We start from the raw sequence: 20,294 nt of genomic DNA, 5'->3' as shown, positions 1-20,294 counted from the left end.
GTTGATCATTTATCTTTTTACACATACATTAAGAAATCATAAGTAAGAGTACGATTTTACCAATTTACCCCTATAATTTTTTTTGAAAATTTTATAAACAATTTTGAACACTTTCAAAAAGAATTAATTGGAAGGGTAATATAATAAAAATCTAATTAATGATTTATTGATTTAGTAAAGTGGACAACTATTTTTTTAGGATGATTAACTATTATACGCCGAAGGGAGTAGTTTGTTAGTTAAGTGAGACATTGAAATAAAAATTAAGAGTAGTCTTAATAAATAAATGTTAATTAATCATTTTATAGACAATGAGGAAATTGATCAATTCATTTGAACTTGAAATTCTTTGATCCAAAATTTGGAGCTACAAATAAAGAAGAGCACATTGGAATCGCAGATTTTGGATGCTAATATAAGGCATTTGATTCAGTATCACAAGTATTTTTTTTTATAGTTCATATTAATTATAACATCAAGGTTGAATACAACAGTATCACCATAAACTTTCATTTAGACATTTAAATTATAGTATATTTCAATTGTCTAAATATGATTCCACAGGGATTTCGAACCAGGACCAGGGAAAGGACCTTCTCTTCCTCAACTCATTTGGTGTGAGAGAAACTTACAACTCTCTCTCGAAAGAGTCAAGGCTAGAAAAGTTAGTTTTTTCACCAACTATTTTTTCTTGATTTATCATTAAAAAATAATGTGAAATCACAAATTTCAAGAAAATAATTATTTTCTTAGAAATGGTTCATCAAATCAACTCATATATATATAATCAATAAGATTTTGATTAATTTCTAATAAATTTTGATTAGATGGAATTGGAGAAACAAGAAAAGATGGATGTTGACCTTGTTGGACAACAAACAACTCCTCACCAGTTTGATACTAATAATTGGACTAATCCATACAGGTCATTATTTTTTTTCAAATAATATTTCTTTAGAAACTTTTTTTTTATCTCTTTATTTTTTTTAGAGTCATTATTTGTTATTATTGCAGTTCAAATATCCAGGAGAGCATACTCCAAGATTGGATGAATGAAGGGAAGGGAATAACAAATAGTTCTGGAAATTACGCATATAGCCCTTCCTTTTCGAGTTCTTCACAAAATGGTAATATACCATTTTTTCAAAGCCAAAACTCGTCACCTTATATTCCGTTGCAGGTAATACTTTTGAAAAATGCAGTAGCTAGGACCTCCAAAAAAAGAGATATTTTTTTTTAAAAAAATTGATAGATTTTTTATTCGCATAATAGAATCAACAACAAAACATAATGATAGATGTCCATGAGAATCCTACACAAACATTTGGACAATTACAAGTACATTAACATTTTTAAAATATTATTCCTTGTAAAGATAAGAACTCAAGCTATTTGTGTTAAACAGAAAATTTATATAATTATTTGTATTTCTGCAATAGAGTCAAGAACAAAACATGATGGTAGATTTCTAGCAGAATCCAACACAAATATTTTGGACAATCACAGGTACATTTGTATTCATGAAATATTATTCCTTGTTAAATCCTACCCCCCACCCCCCACCCTTCGTACTTCACTAAATAGTTTATACATTTTTGCAGGCACAAATGACTTGTGGTGAAAGTAATGACAACTCTCTCTTCAACTTCTGGCAAAATATTTGTGATTCTACAAGGTTTCTTTTGATAACTTTTGATACGAGAACTTATATTGTTCACAAGATAATATTTCTTATATTTGAAAAGAATAATAATATTAATTAGAATTATAACAATCAATGGATATTAATTAACTCTATATAAGATCAAAATATCATCATAAAGGATACTAGTAAAATAGTAATAATATCATATAAAACGAATCAAAAACAATATGTTTTATTATTGATGTTTGTATAGTTTTTGTTTAACATGATATGATAGCTAAGAACATGTTCTCTTTGTATTTCAGGTCTGTCTCGTGTACACAATTGAACAATACCTTCCAATTAGGGTTGGAGAATGACAATACAACTTGGAACAACTTGAATAATGCCTCCTCGTTTGGTTTGGAGAATGCCCATTCAAATTGGAAGAATAACATGAGTAACAAGAACAATTACATCAATGAATATAATGATCCTCCTTCAGTTTAAAGTGATGCAATAACTCCAAATGTTAATGGATTTAACTATTCCATGGAGGTTTAATCCAAAGTTCTATTCTTATTATTATCGATCAAAATAATTTTATTTTTTATATTATTCACACAAACAACTCACTTTAAATGTTTGTAACAATGATTAGGAGAATACAATGAGAAACATTGCTGAAAGTACTACACATGAGAATGATGCATGTAAATGGGAAGTTTTCCTCAATGAAGCTTTCAATGGAGAATACTATTAAAATTTAGATTGATCCATCAATAACCCAGAAAAAAACTTTTTTTATCTAGTTCCTTTATGTTTGGTCCATATTAAAATTCACAAACTCCTGAAACTTTAGCGTTTTATTTACTGATTTCAGTATGCAAGATATCATATTTAATGTATGTTGGGTGACCTATATATGTTGAAGCGAATAATAATGACCTATGAATGTTAGAAATAAATTGTGTTGGCTACATCATATGTAGTAATACTAATTATTAAGTTGTCTGTAACGACTCTTTTGGTCGTTTTGAGTACCAGAGCTTTTTATTTCGTAAATATTTTTTTCTAATAGATTTTAAATGGATGTCTTGGGTTATTCATAATTATAACTAAGAAATTAATAGGATAGTTTTACTAATTTATTTAGTTAATGGTTAAAAAATAATATTATAATTAATAGTGGTCACTTTTATCACTATTATAATTAGATGAGTATAATAATTAGGGTAACAAATAATTTGTAAAGAAAAGAAAAGAAAAGAAAAGAGGGGAAGCGGAGAAAAGCGGGTGAAATGAAGAAAAATCACGGGAACATCAACAGATCATCGTGAATATATTTTTTGGGGTACGTTTTCTGTATAACTACTGAATTTTCTAAGTGACAATGCATGTGTGCCACTGGTCTCGTGACCAGTGGCTTCAATTGTTGATAACATATTATGAATTAAGGGATAATATGCAAATGGTTGCTACTAACAATTAGGAAAAAGAGATTTATGCATGTGTGCCACTGGTCTCGTGACCAGTGGCTTCAATGTTTAATGTTAGTGGGAAATTAAGAAATTGTCTTCGAGGATTACTATTCTGCCATTGGTTTCATAACGAGTGACCTAATTTTAATATTATAAAATTTTGTTATGATATAAGAAATTAAAGGTTGATATATTGAGATAGGTAATTAAATATTTGGCGTATTATATTATATGATTATTATTAAAATTGTGCTAAGTGGAGGAATTAAGACTTACTCTTAAGTTTGAAATTTAGGAAATATATATATATATAAAGTTAGGTGAATTTTGGGTCTAGGCTAGACATAGAGTAATATGATGTCTGTAGACTCGTTAACTTACACCTTATATATATATACACACACACACACACACTTGATAGACCGGAAGGGGTCGGAGGCAATAAGGAAGGGAAAGACATTGGAAAAGTAGTTGGTTGTCTTCGATTCTTCGGTGGAGGTAGGTTATTGTTTATTTCTATGTGATAGATAAACTCTAAATAGCGATTGATATGTATTGAGTGATATTGTAAAGTCTCCTATGTACTTGATTGTGTGGTTGTATGTTTTGTTTGTGTGGTTTGTGGTTGACATAAAATTATGAGAGTGTTGAATTTCTAATCTTGAACCCTCTTTATTAAAATGACGCCTTGAATAAAGAAGGTTTGATGAAATAAAATAATGAGATAGTTGGATCAGAGTGTCACGTTCCGATACGATATTATGGGATCGGAGTGTCACGTTCCGACAAGGTATATGGGATCGGAGTGTCACGTTCTGACACGATAACATTAAAGGAAAGGAATCTTGAATTAACCTAATATACTCAAAACTCAAAGAACCTATTTCCCAATAGAGTATGGTGTTGAGGCATGAGTCCTCATAGGTGTGCTTGATGTTGTGATTGATGGTGTACCTATTATGGTGTTGTTGTCAATGGTTATGTGTTTGTTGTTTACCACCTTTGAGGTATCGTAGTTGATTTTATATTATTATTCAATGTATATTGGTTTCTATTTTGAGTTGGCCGATGATACCTACTCAGTACGTGTTCCTTGTACTGACCCCTACTTGTATTTTCTTCTTTGTTATTTGTGGAGTGCAGCAATTGTACCATCGACTTCAACTCGCCCTCAGCTCTAGTTAGTCTCCAGCACATCAGAGTTTAGGGTGAGCTATTATTTCTAGCTCGTGCTGGATTCTCTCATTCACGTCTTGATGTCTTTGAAATTTGGACATGGACCATCTTTTTATTTATTTTGGTTTCTTAAATACTCTTAGACTTGGTAATTTGAGGATAGATGTTCTTGATGTGATGACTTCCAGATTTTGGGGATAATAAGTGTTAAACTTTAGAAGCTTACTTAATTGGTTACATTAATAAGTTTTGGATCTTCCGCATTATTTTGTTATTCATAGTTGAACTATTGGTAAATGTTGGGATTTATATTTGTTGATTCGTTCACCTAGTAGGTTAAGTGTGGGCGCTACTCACGACTCGTTTTGGGTCGTGACATTGTCCATTTAGATTATATGGCTACATCAAAATTGATTTAGAGTATGGTTTAATTTGAATTGACTTATTATAAATTTTTTAAGTTAAAATAGCTTTTAAGCACTTAATATGATACTTTGACTTTTTACGTGATGATTTTGAAAGATATTACTCATATTTGAGTCATTTATAATTCATACCTCTTAAAGAAATCTGAATTCTTAAGAAAAAAATCTCAAACCATACAAGAAACCCCAAAATAGGTTAACAGTGTATACTTCCTTAATTAAAATTGTGTTTGGACAAAGTGTTAAATATCTTCTATATTCTTAATGTCAAAGTGATACTATCATGCTTGTAATTACCCAGTACTTGTTCCTACTTCATGAGCACGATTGGAAGGAAATAAATTTTAAATCATATTAAGAGAAATTGAAATAGTTATTAGACATATATAGTATGTGTTTGATACATTTTTCATTTTTTCTATGTTTGGTCCATACATTTTCTCTAGAAAAAAAAGCTTCTTAAAATGAAAAAAATGACTTCTCTAATGGAAGTAGGGAAAACAAGTTGCATAAATGACTTTCCAAGTTTATTGTCTGATCTCACCCACTCAATCTTCCCCCCGCAAACACAAAACCCCAACTTCCATCTCTACCCGCCTTCACATAACTCTTTGCCAGATAACATTTTTTGCTTACTTACCAAATACTAAAAAAAAGTAAGAGAGTCACTTATTTTTTCTTAAAAAAAGAAAACCTTCGTACCATACACTGAATGGAAAATATTTGATGTATTAATGAATAAGGCTCTAGTTAATATTTGAAAATTTTGCCTCTTAAATAAAAAGAAGAGGTTTTTTCTTTTCTTCACAAATCACAAGGATTGGAACAGGTAGGGAGATCTTTATTTATCTAAGCAGCTGAAACACTTCCTAGTGATATCACCAACAAGATTTTGTCTAAGGTTATGACTCTGAGAATTGCTCATATCCTTCCTACGATAATGTCTAAGAATCAATCAGGTTTTATCAAATGAAGGTTAATTATTGAGAATAACTTACTTGCTCAAGAAATAGTTCATGGCATTAAAGTTGACGAGGAAAGGGTAACATGATTTTGAAACTTGATATGTCAAAGGCTTATGATAGAGTATGTTGAATTTTTCTTATGAATGTTCTCAGAAAATTGGGATTCAGCGAACACTCATTGGACTCATCTAACAATTGGTATTCTATAATTGTTAATGGGGTTAGACATGGTTTCTTCAACTCTTCTAGAGGGCTCAAGCAAGATGATCCTCTCTCCCCAGCTCTATTTGTTATTAGAGCCGAGGCACTCTTAAAAGCCCTTAATCAGCTTAATGACAGAGATGATTTCAAAGGATTTTCTATGAGCATGAATGGCCCTCAAGTCAATCACTTATGTTATGTTGATGATATCGTCTTGTTTTCCTCCATCAACAAGACATCTATCAAACTTATCATGAGAGAACTGAAGAAATACCAAGATTCCTCTGGTTAGGAAATCAACAAGGATAAAATTTGTTTTATTACTCATCAAGATGTCCATTATAGAACTAACAAGAAAATCAAGAAGTGGACTGGATATAATCATTCCACTTTTCCCTTTCATTATTTGGGGGCCATATCTATAGCGGTAAGTATAAGAAAAATAGTTTGTTCGCTAATTTGGATACTAAAGTCATCAATAAATCTAGTGTATGGCAGAATTACTTCCTCTCTGCAGGTGGTAAGGCTTTTATCATTAAGCATATTTTACAATCCAAAAGACATTATACATTTGCTGCTCTTGAACCTACCAAGATTATTATTTATCAAATTGAGAACTATTTTTCAATTTTTTTTGGGAAAAGAGAGATGTTAAGAACAAACATTATTGGTCTTCCTGGAAAAATATGTCTTATCCCATTGAAGAAAGTGGTTTGGGCTTCAAACGACTATGAGATTTGGAAGGCCTTCACTGTCAAAAGATGGTAGAGGCTGAAGACCATGAATAACTTGTGGTTTTACTTTATGAAGGTCAAATACTGTCCTAGAACCAATATGGTGGTCAAAGTTATTAACTTAAAAAAATTCAATGCTTGAAGAAATTTGCTTCATATTAGGCCAATTGTGGAACAAAGTATCAAATGGGAAATGAACGAAGGTAATGCATATTTCTAGTGTGATAACTGGCCTAATAAGGGTCCTTTAGCCAACAGACGTAATTTTTATGTGATACAAATAAAAGAAATATATTTGGCAGTTATGTAATACAATTTTGATCACTAGGATACAATTTTAGTTTCACTATGCAAGTAAAATACCAATTCTAATTTAAATGGTAAAGTGAGCACATAAAATACAAAATTTGTTGATATACAATTATGATGAAAATATAATAAAAAGAAATACAAACTTTTTGTCATTGAAATTGAAACTAAAATACGAAATGAGCACAAAAAATACTCACATCAGTTGGAATACAAAATTGACTTTGTTGGTATATCATTATGATGAACACAAAAAATACGAACTTTTCTGAATACAATGTGAGAATTAAATACAAAATGATCATAGTAAATACTCACCACAATTTGATATTTAATTTTAATTTGAATTGTAAAGTGAACACATAAAATATAAAAATTGTTGATATACAATTATGATGAAAACATAATGAAAAAGAAATACAAACTTTTTGTCATTGAAAATTAAGATTGAAATACAAAATGAGCACAATAAATACTCACTTTAGTTGAAATACAAATATGACTTTGTTGGTATACAATTACGATGAATACAAAATTAAAAAAAATAGAACTTATTTGCATACAAAGTGATATTGAAATATAAAATAAACAAATTGAAATACAAAATTATCGTCATTTTTGTTCTAAGTTTCAATTGTGATATTTGAAAAATAGAAAATTGTTGATTAAGTTGAATGCCTCTAGTAATTCTCTTAGATTCTTCCATTGGAGAGTGATCTAGAGTTTATCAAACCGAAAAAGTGATTTCAACTACAAACAACAATTTTGAACGATTTATACAAAAATAAAATCATAAAACAAATATTGAAAAATGAATAAAAAATCATATTTTAATAAAAGGGATTGTGTGAATATCATTATAAATATATTTTTCTGGAAAAAAAGAAGAAGAAGAGAGACAGATTTTGAAATGGAAAAGAATTCGAAGATGAAAATATGAGAGAAAGAGAGAGAGAGAGAGAGACTATTTTATTTTTTTTAAATACATATGAGTGAGGATTAATTGAAAAATTTGTAATTAAAATGAGATTAAATAGGAAGTAAATTAGAATACACAATCTATTCTAAAATAATGACATTTTTGATATTTTACTAATATTTATAAAGTATGGAGGTTTTTACTAACTAAGTTAAGTTATTTGACTAGTTTACTAATTTTTCCTTGTTAAAACTAGAGCCGTAAAGTAGGATTGAAATAAATTTTTTCAAGTCCATTCAAAACTAGAGCTTATAAGTCCAGCCCATATAAACTCTTGATCCTTGATGCTTGATTGAGGCTGGGCCAGGGTCAACCCATGGACCATTTTTTTTTCAAGGGTAACTTACAATAATCTCACTAGTATATAATCAAATTACTTAAATACACACCATGTTGTAATATTATGATTCTTACCAGATTTTGGTACGTCCAGATACATGTATCTCAAAATATATCGATTCAAAATTAAGTTAATTGGTTCTAGATATACTCTATCCAAGTAGATTTGCAGTATCTAGGATACGTAGGCAAATCTCGCTCCCTCACTTCACTCACATTTTGTTTGTCACTCTCTTATCGCGCTCGCGTATCTGGTATGTGAGATACATGTTAATTATACTAGATTTTTACGAGTGTTATTGAAACAACACCATTATTTGTCATATTTGATTTGAAAATCTTCTCATGTTCATGATATTATAGAATTATTAGTTTAAAAAGAAAAAAAAAATCGAAAAAGAAGGGTTAGCCCGCCCCAACCCTCGACCCTTCTAGGGTTGGGCCGGATTGAGAATTTTCTGGCCCTACCAAATGATGGGACGACCTGCCCTAGCCCTTCAAATTTCTTGGCCTCGAGGCTTGGATCGGGTGGGGATGGGCGAACCCTTTTTGACAGCTGTGGTTAAAATTTTAAGTTTAACAAGTTTCGTCCCATAAATAGAACTTTCGATTTTTGACCTTAAAGGTTTACCAATGGATCGACAAGTAGAGGTCAAAAGTTTAAAAGCAATTACCAATTTCAAAGTCACTCTTATAAATCATCGACATTTTTGAACTGTGATCAAATTAAAAGAATAATGTACATGTATTAGGCCATAAAAACAAGATCTCTTTTTTTAAAAAAGTAAAAGATTGTATAAATTTTATAGTGTTAAGAGATAATTATATTCTGTGCCTATTATTTTCTGAAATTACAAAAAATTCTTAAATTTATAGGATCTCGAATACATCAAGAAACTTGCACATACGTATACATGGTACTTAATGGGAGGGACGTATCTGAGAGGGGAGAAATATCTTCGAGTGAGGAAATGAATGTATCCCAAAAAGAAACTTTTGTAATTCTTTAAGAAAAAAATGACAGAAAATGTTAGAGATTATAATATCGTTTTTAAAAAAAGACTTGGCTTAATTTTAACATGGATTTTTCATGACGATTGAGCTTATAATGATTTTTTATCATTATAAAAATTGACATGTAGGTACAAGTCCTACGTATATATAATAATATTGACATTCTTTTATTTGGATCGTTATTAGATCATGCTATGACCATTAAGCTCAAAATCATGTAATTGAATAAAAACAAAGAAAAGATTCAATGTGAGTATTGGTGTTTGAAACTAATAATGATTCTTTTCTTCAAATTCGATCCGACTTCAACTTACAAAATAATCATCTAGACAGTTATTCCGTTGGTTGGTAAGCCAATATATTTCAAAGGGAAGAGGGTTTCCCTATAACTAAAAATGCTACCAACCTCAGTTGCTTTAAAATATCTCCAACTCTTATTCTTCACATGATGAAAAAAATAATCACAAGCATCACTTGATTCTTCTATCCAATTCAATATTGTAAATACAATTTCTTCATCACCATACTTGCAAACACCATAGGGATGCAAGTATATATCATCCTTATGTTTCAATTCTAAAGGAAATTCAAATATTTCATGTTACCAAAATCCATATATGGATTTCTTTACTAACAATATCATCTGGAATATACATAATCCCCAACTTTTCATTCACCTCTATTAGCATATAATCTAGGTTCCAAATTCGTCGAAATTATACGTATCTATACTGTTATGAAATTCGTGATAGTTGTGATTGTTTCTGATTTAATATCAAATGCAACTATAAAAAATGCAGTACGAGAATAGCTCAATCGATAGATGATCCCACTAATTACGCAATGTCCATATGTGATATCAGACATATGATAATCATATTCGTCACATGTAATTGTCTCTCTCCATGAATTATCTAAACCTAAAGTAAAAACCCATGCTTTTGATATATCAAGATAAATTAGTTTACAAATAGTCAATAAAACTTTATACTCGTTTTCTACTACAAGTCATTAGCTTCTATACATGTATCTCTCAAGTATACATGTCTACTGGTCAACAAATTTCCTACTACCTAAGAAGGTCATGAAAAGTATAATGACAGTTTGTAGAAATTTCCTTTGGAGCGGCCAACTAAATACATCTAAAGCACCACTTGTAGCATGGGAGATAGTTTGCCAGAGTAAACAAGAGGGAGGCTTGGGAATTACAGAGTGTATGAGATAGAATGAGGCTTCTGAAGCAGAATACATAGACTAAATTTATCTTTGTCAAAACAAGACCTCGCTTTTGTGTTCTATGAATTAAAGGAACAAATGTTATTGAATGAAATAGCAGGGGGTTACACATTCCATTGTGCCGACAGACACACACTACAACAAACTGAAAGCCAATCTTAAACAGAGAAAAAGAAGAGTAGTAGTAGTCCACCAAAAAACACAAATTATTTTAATTCCAATTTAATGATACTGAACAGAATAATTCCAATTCAAAACCAAACATAAAGGTACTAGGAGTAAAACATATTGCAGAAACCATAAAATATAATGAGGGCTAGGGAAAGACCCCGAAATTGCATTTGTCTCTCTAAAACAAGTACTGATAGCGAACCACAAATAATATTCCATTCTCAGCGAAAACCCGCCTTAGAGATTGAACGTCAATAAGATAAATTAAAGGAACAGAAACCAATAGACCCCATAGATCTTCCTTGTATGTTGGAATTAGTATCTCTCATTCTTCTGATAAGCAGTCGTAGGGAACGAAAAATAATTCTTTACCCACAAATGCTCAACACTTCCCGGCTGAAAAATTATAAAAAAGAAAAAACTAGTAAATAATTTTACAACGTATTTCTCTATGATAAAAAAATAATTATTAAAAAAAGAGATCAATACGTTACCCTTTTCAGTTTATTCACCGGTCTTTCCTCTGCAGTGCCAGTAGCAATAGATTTACCTTTTTCGTTCTGCACAGTGAAATAAGACAGGAGATCAATATGATGTGATTGTAGATTGATCAAATGACGAGTCCGGTAGTTCGACAGCAGTACAATGAGTAGTAAAGTCAGTGTTACCGAATGATTTGAACTTGCATAGGAGACAAGTCTTCAACTTAATATGATATTGAAATGTTAGACATGTTTGTTGTTAATTGAGATATGATTACCAATTTACCATAAGGATAAGTATAAATGGGAGTAAACCTTGATGGATCCAGTAGTTAACGACGTGTTCGTTAGACTTTGTTCACAGTGCAGAAATAATATACTTTCAGAAGATTAAATACTTTCATAATATATTTCACAATGATAAAAGAAGAGGAAGAGATATATGACAAACAACCTCGGATGCCTTAGTTGAGGGAGCATTACAGACATGAACCAGCATTTCCTTTTCAGTATTAATAGTTTTATCCTGTTCTTTCTGCACAGCGAAATAACACAATATAAGTTGTAAGCATATTTTATGAAAATTAGTTTTCACATTATACATTTGAAAGTTATTGTATAATTTTGATTTTCAATATTAAACCATCATAAATAGAAATGACAATGGAGGAAAACCAACAAGATTTAGAGCCATGAGTAATAAATGAAATCGGAAATGTGGATTAGACTTCCAGAGGAATTTTATGACCACACAATCCTATCCGAGGTAGGGGAAAAGCTTGGTAGGTTAATAAAGACAGTAGAGAATAGCAGAAGAAAAGTATAATTCGGGAAGCCTTTTGCTAGCCCCAAATAATTAACCTAGAAAACATAACTTGTTTATGAAAGAAGACTATTTTATTTGAGATATAAATAACAATTTACCATAATGATAAGTACAAATGGGAGTAAATCTTGATGGATCCAGTAGTTAACAACATGTTCGTTCGACTTTGTTCATCGTGTGTTTAGAGACTACTGATAAATACCTCACTAATGGGAAGGTTGAAATGGCATACTTTCAGAAGATTAAATACTTTCATAACATATTTCCCTATGATAAAAAAAAAGAGGAAAAGATATATGAAAAACAACCTCGGATGCCTTAGTTGAGGGAGCATTACGGAGATGAACTGGTATTTCCTCTTTAGTGTTAATAGCTTTATCCTGTTCTTTCTACACAGTGAAATAAGACAATATAAGTAGTAAGCATATTTTATGAAACCATTGTTGCTCAAGCCTTAACTATACTAAAAACTTTCCCCATTCTTCTTCTTTTTCAATAACTTTTTTAGTCATATGTCTCATCTATATCTTTTTATGGGCCCTGCTTTGCAACAACGATAACATTTGAGATGCTTCTTACAATAATAGTTAGAAGGCTCTTCCTTCTCTCTAGGTGAGTGTGCACCACCTAAGGATCGAGAGTGTGACATATCTCTTATTTTTCCTTTTAAAGTTTCTCTTGTCTTCTATAAGAGCATCTCATTCTCCATCTTTGAAAAACACACTATCCAACTTTCTGGCTAGTAATTCCTGTGACGACAACAAATTTTCAAATTCCTCCAAGGATAGTTGTTGATTCCATCCTTGAATTAATGTCACAAATAATATATATTCAGATTTCAACCCACTAAGGATTATACTTCTTATTTGTGCTTCAGAAATAGCCTCCTCCGAATTCAATAAATATATCTATGACATAAGTTCTTAATCTTTAAAAAATACCCAAATATAGAAAGATTACCTTCAGTGGTGTTAGCTAATTCATTCTTCACTATCTACAGTCGAGCTTTATTTTCCTTGTTGAACAAACGATCAAGGGTCCTCCATATTTCATGAGTTGATTTATACTTTATAATGTGATAAAATAAATCGGAGGATATTGTCCTCTTTTGAATGAGCTCTGCCTTTGCATCAACCTGCTTCCACTTCTTGTATATGCTACTATTTTCCGGTCCTTCAGCAGGAAAAATTGTGTTACTCCCATTCACAACATCCCATAAATCCTCACCCATAAGGTATGATTTCATATATTTTTTCATACCTTGTAATTAGACTGATTCAACAACTCCATCCCCAGTCCATTATATTAACATGGCCCCTAGAATCCATATGGACAACCCAGATGAATCTACCTAACCCGATCTTGAATAAAATCCAAAATTCAAAAAATGACTATGGCTCTGATATCACGTAGAGAATAGCAAAAGAAAAATATGATTCGGAAAGTCTTTTGCTAGCCCAAGATCGTTAACTAATATCAGAAGATTCAACTAAGGAAGAGGAAGCTAGAAAAGAGAACTTATTTATAAAGGAAGACTCTTTTATTTGAGTTTTTCTTGGGCTTGTTTTTACAAATATACTCATATTTATACTAACTTATGGATGGTTCTATATACTATAAAATTTATAATAGTCCATGATTCTCTATACATATCTAATTTCTCAAGAACATCTACAGGAAAAGTCTGGTAACATTATCTTCTGCCCTAGATACTTATCCAAGTGACTACACTAAATTATTCAAGAAACTATCCTTAAAGTCTAGGATTTTTGTAGTTCCAAAAAATCATCTTTATTATTCACAGATGTATGTACATTTGAGACACTGTGAGGATGTCATGCCCATATCTGTGTAGAGGTTCCTATTGGTTTGTGTGAAAAAAACCATACATATTTGACAGTGCATAAACGAACAATTATTTACGAGGGTTATATAAACTATGCACTAGATGTGGAGTTCTGGAAAGCACTATACAAAGTTTCTCAATCCATATATTAAACACTAGAACTCTGACTAAAGTAATCGGTGCTGGTGTCTGCTCTAACAGTGAAAGAAATGGTGGTGACGATAATAATGAAGAATACAACACTGACATGCTTGAGAAGAAGGAACTTGAAGCTAAGCACAAGAAGCATGGCAAATGTAAAATTTGGAAAAGGAAAAAAAGTCATATCAAGAAAGTAATACCTTATGATTAAATAAGAACATAATCGTCACTAGTTATGTTCATCGTTTAAAACATTTTTTTACCGACTCCAAGTCATATATGACTTGATAGGACTGAAAATTTGGTCACCAGGTCATTCGTTTGGTTATTATGTGTATTTTCGTGTTTTGAAGCTTTTTAAACTTGAGGTGTTGACTTTCGGTAAAAATTTTAGGTAAACGGACTCAGAATGCATTTCTAACGATTCTATTAGCTCTAGAACGTCAAGTTTGATCTGAAAGGACCTTTCGTGTGGGCCCCGAGGCTTCATGGCTCATTTCAATCTACCTTATGGATTTTGGCTTTAGATGGAGCTTAGGTGTGGGAGACTACCATTTTTGGAAGTTTTGACAATTTTGTTGAGTATTAAATGTCAAATTTTGTGAGGTAACATAGTTCGTTGAATGCACGGGGTTTCTATTGAATTTTGAGCCCCCTTCATGGAACTTCGCCAAATCCAACATGAGTTGGTGAAGCCTTTGCTAGTGCACCATGCATTTGTTCTTCGAGTTCAAGGACCTAGAGTTGCATTCACGGAGGCCAAGAAATTGGTCACATCATTCGTAGAGTGTTAGGCTTCTCACCCTTTGTTAGGATTCTCACCCTTTGTCTTTCACAGACTAGGTTCTGCGTACGTAGAGAAGGGTCAGAGTTGTCCTGGTCAGTGCCACCGCATTTCATCAATGAGGCCCCTGGTCGTGGAGGTCATTTAATTGGCCTACTATATTGTGATTAACATGAATTTCATAATCATTTTCTAACTTTGTGAAGTTAATTTATGATCATTCTAGCTCCGCTTGAGCTGATTTTTATTGCGAAGTGCTGAAAATTGTTGGGGCTTCAAGATAGGACCATTTGTTTTGTGTTGGGGACTCGTCTAGGAGGTTAATACTTGTCCTGAACCTCCCTTCTTAGACTTATATGGTTATTTGTGGTTCTTGTTGTTGCATGAGCTGTTTTGGCTCTTTTTGGAGATCGGATTGTTCCCGTTTTCGGGGTTCAAGCTCCTTGAGATTAATGGGACTGATTGACGGAGTCAATTTTGGGATTCCCCACTAATTAATTTGGAGGAAAAGTGGATTAAAAATTCATATGGTGAAAAAAATGATAGTGTGTACAAACTCTTTTAAATCTCTTAATTTTGTAATTATATTTTCAAAATATAAATGTTTATTAACCATATGTAGGTATATTAAAAAAACTACATCAAGGTCCAAATATGGAAGAACATAGTGGTGTTGGAATGATGTATCCTCTACAGTAACAACTTCATAATTATTTTACTACATAGTAAAATCATACATAAAAAATTGTTAGCTATTTATTGACAAATATTTCTTTAAGAATTCATAAGTTATGATATAATTTTGAGTTTCATTATTGAAATATTTTATACAACACGAATTAAACATTTCTATAATGAAGGTTGATCTTTTGGGTTACGCAAAAATACAAAAAATAATTTAATTCAAAATTAACCAATCAAATTATTTGAAAATTCTTTCGGCTAATATACAACTATATCCACTAATTATGTAGTGGAGGGAAAGTGGAAAAAGGGACAAATAGTGAAGAGTAAAATAATAGTGTGTACAAGCTTACTTTATTTCCTTACTCGGAAATCTATTTGCTCAAATAATATAGCTTGGTGCCCAAATAATTGTAGTTCTATTAGCCTTTGGTACCATAGATGGATCTCGAATACCCCTCCCTTAAGACAAAGAGTTCAAGGTCCCTTTATATTGAAATATGAAAATGCTACTATTTCTTCTATTTGGGATCACGCCCCTCAGAATATCTTGGAAGAAGTAAAATTCATTAGATTAGGCCTTGATCCTTTGAACAACGACAAGCACTACTGGAAGGTTAACCCAAATAGTTTGTTCACCACCAAATATGTCCTCCATATTCTGAAACAATGCCTTCCCAACCCGTTTCATCATAGCTGGATTTGGAAGCAAAAAATTCCAAACAAAATCAAAATTTTCCTTTGGTAGTGCGCGACTTCCTACCAACCCCTACATGCACCACTTTTGCATTGTCCCAGAATCCATTTGTACTATGTAAACGAGAGGATGAAACTATATCTCACATCTTCCTCCATTTTTAAATAGTTAAATGGTTCTAGTTTGATCTAGGTATCCCCCTACCCCACATATCTCCCCATACCCATTGGCTCAATTCATCGAAATAGAAGCTCTTCTTGATGGTTTAAAATTAATTGTTGATTGTTCCATTGTCCCTATTGATATTAAGCTAGACTCCGTTGAGTCAATAAAAGCATTATAAAATTTTCAACCTATTTATACAACAAAATTAATCTTTGCAGGTTGCTTATGAAGAGGTTAGGGTATCCACTAGTCAGGCATAGCTTCCGACAAGCAAACAAGGTAGCAGACTTTTTGTCAAGACTACGTACCGAGCAAACACCGTCTAGTCTAGGATGATCAAGAAGGGGAGGTATCTACTAAACTAGTTTTAAGGGCCACTTGTAATAAGCTAGCATGTTTTGGTGATCTAGCAGTAATGGTCAACTATGACAACAATGTAGAGCCAGAGATGCCTCAAAACATGGTAACTCCCTAGTTTATAAATAATATATATAACCTTGCCATCCAAAAAAAATTCTCAAACTCTGTAAGTATATTTTTAGAATATAATATTCTATGACCAGTCATAGACATATAAAAAACTATCAAAGCTTCTAAATTTGTAAGAACACTATGTATGTAGAAAGAACATTTTTTCATATATAATAATATACCTGCATTATTTTCTTTCCATATAGTGAAATAATGACACCAAAAGTTGTAATTACATTTTATGACAAATATTTTCACATTATTTGTTTTGCAAGTTATGATAAATATTGATCTTCCATTTTACATTATCATATTCAATACATATTTAACTACTCTTGTAAGAAAAGCATATAATTTATATACGACAAAAACATAAGAAAAAATTAAATAAACAATACGTGCATAAGAAGTCACCTCAAGTGTTGTGTTTGGGGGATCATTAAGAAGTTGGATCAATCCTTCCTTTGTAGTAAGACCTTCATGATTAGCTTGCTACACATGATTGAAATAAAACATCGAAAGTTATAAAAATATTTATTGACAATTATTTGCATTATGGAATTGTCTTGTACAACATAAGTTTAATTTTTCATATAACAAAAGTCTATTATTTCCGTTCTACAAAAATTTAAGAAGTGGGTAAAAAGAAACTGATAGTGTAAACATCATTTGTACAGTGTTGGGCTTCTCACGATTTGTCGTTCACGGACCAATTGGTCCTGCATTCGCAGAGAAGGCTCAGAGTTGTCCTGGCCAGTGCCACCACAATCGCGTCTATGAGGCCCCTGTTCGTGGAGGTCATTTAACTAGACTACTATATTGTGATTAGCATGAATTTAATAATCATTTTATAACTTTGTAAAGTTAATTTCTGATCATTCTAGCTTCGCTTGAGCTGATTTTTATTGCTAAGTGCTAAAAAATTTTGGGGCTTCAAGATAGGACGATTTGTTTTGTGTTGGGGACTCGTCTAGGAGGTTAATACTTGTCCTAAGCCTCCCTTCTTAGACATATGGTTATTTGTGATACTTGTTGTTGCATGAGCTGTTTTGGGTCGTTTTGGAGATCAGATTGTTCCCCTTTTGGGGGTTCAAGCTCCTTGAGCTGAATGAGACTAATTGACAGAGTCAATTTTGGGATTTCCCACATGGGTGTAATACTCTAGAAGTTTCATGACTTAGACTTGAGCCTCACCTATTAAAAGAGGGTTAAAATGACATTTTCAAACCTAGACTAATGTAATAAATATTATCTAGGAGTATTAGAGCGTAAACGTCAAGGGACGACCATGATGTTCGAAAACTAGTGCAATTGAACTAGTAAACGTCTTTAGGTCTTGTGAAGGTTTGGGAGTGTTGTATTAAGTCGAAAACTTGTAAAAATATTTTAAATAAGTAAAATAATTTTATAGGGTGAAAACGTATAGGTCCGACCCACTAAGGACCACCCTAGGGGTCCTTGAAGGGACCCCACCATTGACCAAACAAGATGCCCAAGGCAGCAAGCAATTGCACTATCATGAACTAATCCGCGTCGCGGACATGGTTTACCAAGGTCCAAAATCTTGGTCCACGTCGCGGACTCTACTGTCTCAAAAATTAATTTTAGAAATCTTGCGGGAAAAGCTCCACGTCGTGAACTTGTTTTCCGACGAAAAATATGAAATTCAAATTCAAGTTTGACTTCACAAAAAGGTCAACTTAAGCGAGGGATATTTTAGATATTTTAGGGGAGGGTTATATATTGATTTTCAAAACAGTTTTAAGTCACATTTACCCACTCAAATCAAATTTCAAATCAAAACCGAAAAGCTCTCACTTCTCTCCACTTTCTTTCTCTACGTAACCGGCATTGAAGAAACATTGAAGCTTGAAGAAGAAGACCAAATACCCCAAGTTTTCTACTCAAATTTATGGCTGAAGTCTTCATAAGGTATGAATTCTTTCACTCTTGGGTCATTTGCCCGTGAGGTCTATTCAAAGTTAATCTCTAAATCAACCCAACTTCAAGGGTTTATCTCTACAAATGGGTTTCCTTCTAAACTGGAAATTGATGATTAATTATGACGAATGGTTAATCTCTAATAAAGTGCATATTGTTGAGTAATTGATGTTGATGATGTGAGATTTCGTGTGATCCATGTTCCTTCCCTAATTTCTCCAAATCTTGGATCTTGCTTATGGATTGATTGGAAGTAATGAGTGTATTGATTGTTAGACTTGTGCTAACTATGTTATTTCATTCATGGACTGTCTATTTTCATGTATTTGTTGGATTGAATATATTTCTTGAAGAATTCATGGGTATCTCCCTAACCCTAACTATGAAGAAGATTGATACTTGATTAGGGTTTATTACTTAATTTACTATTATTGGATAAATGTTGATGTTGGTCAATACTTGATGTTGTTTAGGGGTGTCAAATGGGCGGGTTTGGTTAAAATTTAGATATTAAAATGGTTTGAATAAAAGTCTGGTTGGGTCTTGACCCGTCCAAGTTTATTTTAGGCTCAAATGGGTTGGACCTATATGGGATAAAAATGGGTTGGGTCTAGACTCGCCTAATTTGACTCGATTAATCTTAATAATTTAACAAATTGATAATTAACATTTATGATCACAATTTAAATTTTAGCTCAAATATTTTTTTAAAAAAGAACGAATGGATAGATAAACCCTAAAACATGTTAAATAGATAATAATTCATACCTTAAATATAGGAACATATCTTAATAAAAAATTTAAAAACGGGTTGAGACAGGAGATTGAATTGGACTCAATTGGGGATTCTCTTCAAACGAGTTATGTTTGAATGGGTTGAAATTGAACACAATTTAAATTATCTTGAGCTCAACCCTTAAATTTTGGGCGGATTTGACAGGTTATTTATGTTTGGGATCATTTTTGACACCCCTGATGTTGTTATTCAATTGAAGAGTAAATGATGAAGCTATGCATGTATTATTAGGCTATTATTATGTTGAATGTGAGAACATGATGAAGTAAGGTTATGGAGGGTCGGAAGGAATTATCTTGTGTTTCTTATTAATGTGATTATGGTATGATGTATTTCTCACATGATGATGGTTTAGTGATGAAAAAATATTCTTATCCTACACCTAATGAGTTATTGACATGATTATACAAGGGGTTAGTCTCTTATGAGCTCTATTAAGATTTGATGATTATGAAATACTTAATGGCCTTTCAAAAAGAGACTTTAGCTTAGCATCGAGTGAACTAGATATGAGAGGTATCTCTTCCAAAGAGGTTAGTAGGTTCACTATGGTTCTCATGAGATGGAGACTACAATGCAAATGTGCATAAAAGAATTTCTATGAAATCTCCTCATTCCTTAACTATGTTGCCCCCATAGGAAAACTATCTAGTGGATCCACCTAGAATGTTATGTTTATGTTATGGTTCTACCTTGGCAAGTAAAGCACCTTTTTTCGATGTAGGGTTTCATGACACCGGATTTCATGTTTAACTCACATGGTTTATTGTCGGTTAAGGCAAATGCTCCCGAAAGTAAAATGAATTA

General features: G+C 32.1%; 1 long non-coding RNA gene across 1 annotated transcript; it reads left to right on the top strand.

Moving 5' to 3' along the window:
- Positions 1 to 338: 338 nt before the first annotated feature.
- Positions 339 to 2,393, top strand: LOC138337277 (uncharacterized). The gene is made up of 5 exons (XR_011210861.1): positions 339 to 664; positions 828 to 925; positions 1,015 to 1,506; positions 1,602 to 1,675; positions 1,951 to 2,393. It is a non-coding gene; the product is annotated as an uncharacterized lncRNA (long non-coding RNA).
- Positions 2,394 to 20,294: the final 17,901 nt, after the last annotated feature.

This window comes from Solanum lycopersicum, chromosome 7 (genome assembly GCF_036512215.1).
Source record: "Solanum lycopersicum chromosome 7, SLM_r2.1".
In the NCBI taxonomy this organism is placed as follows: Eukaryota; Viridiplantae; Streptophyta; class Magnoliopsida; order Solanales; family Solanaceae; genus Solanum; species Solanum lycopersicum.
Note: the sequence above shows the minus strand (reverse complement) of the source record. Positions and strands in the feature narration are given on the sequence as shown.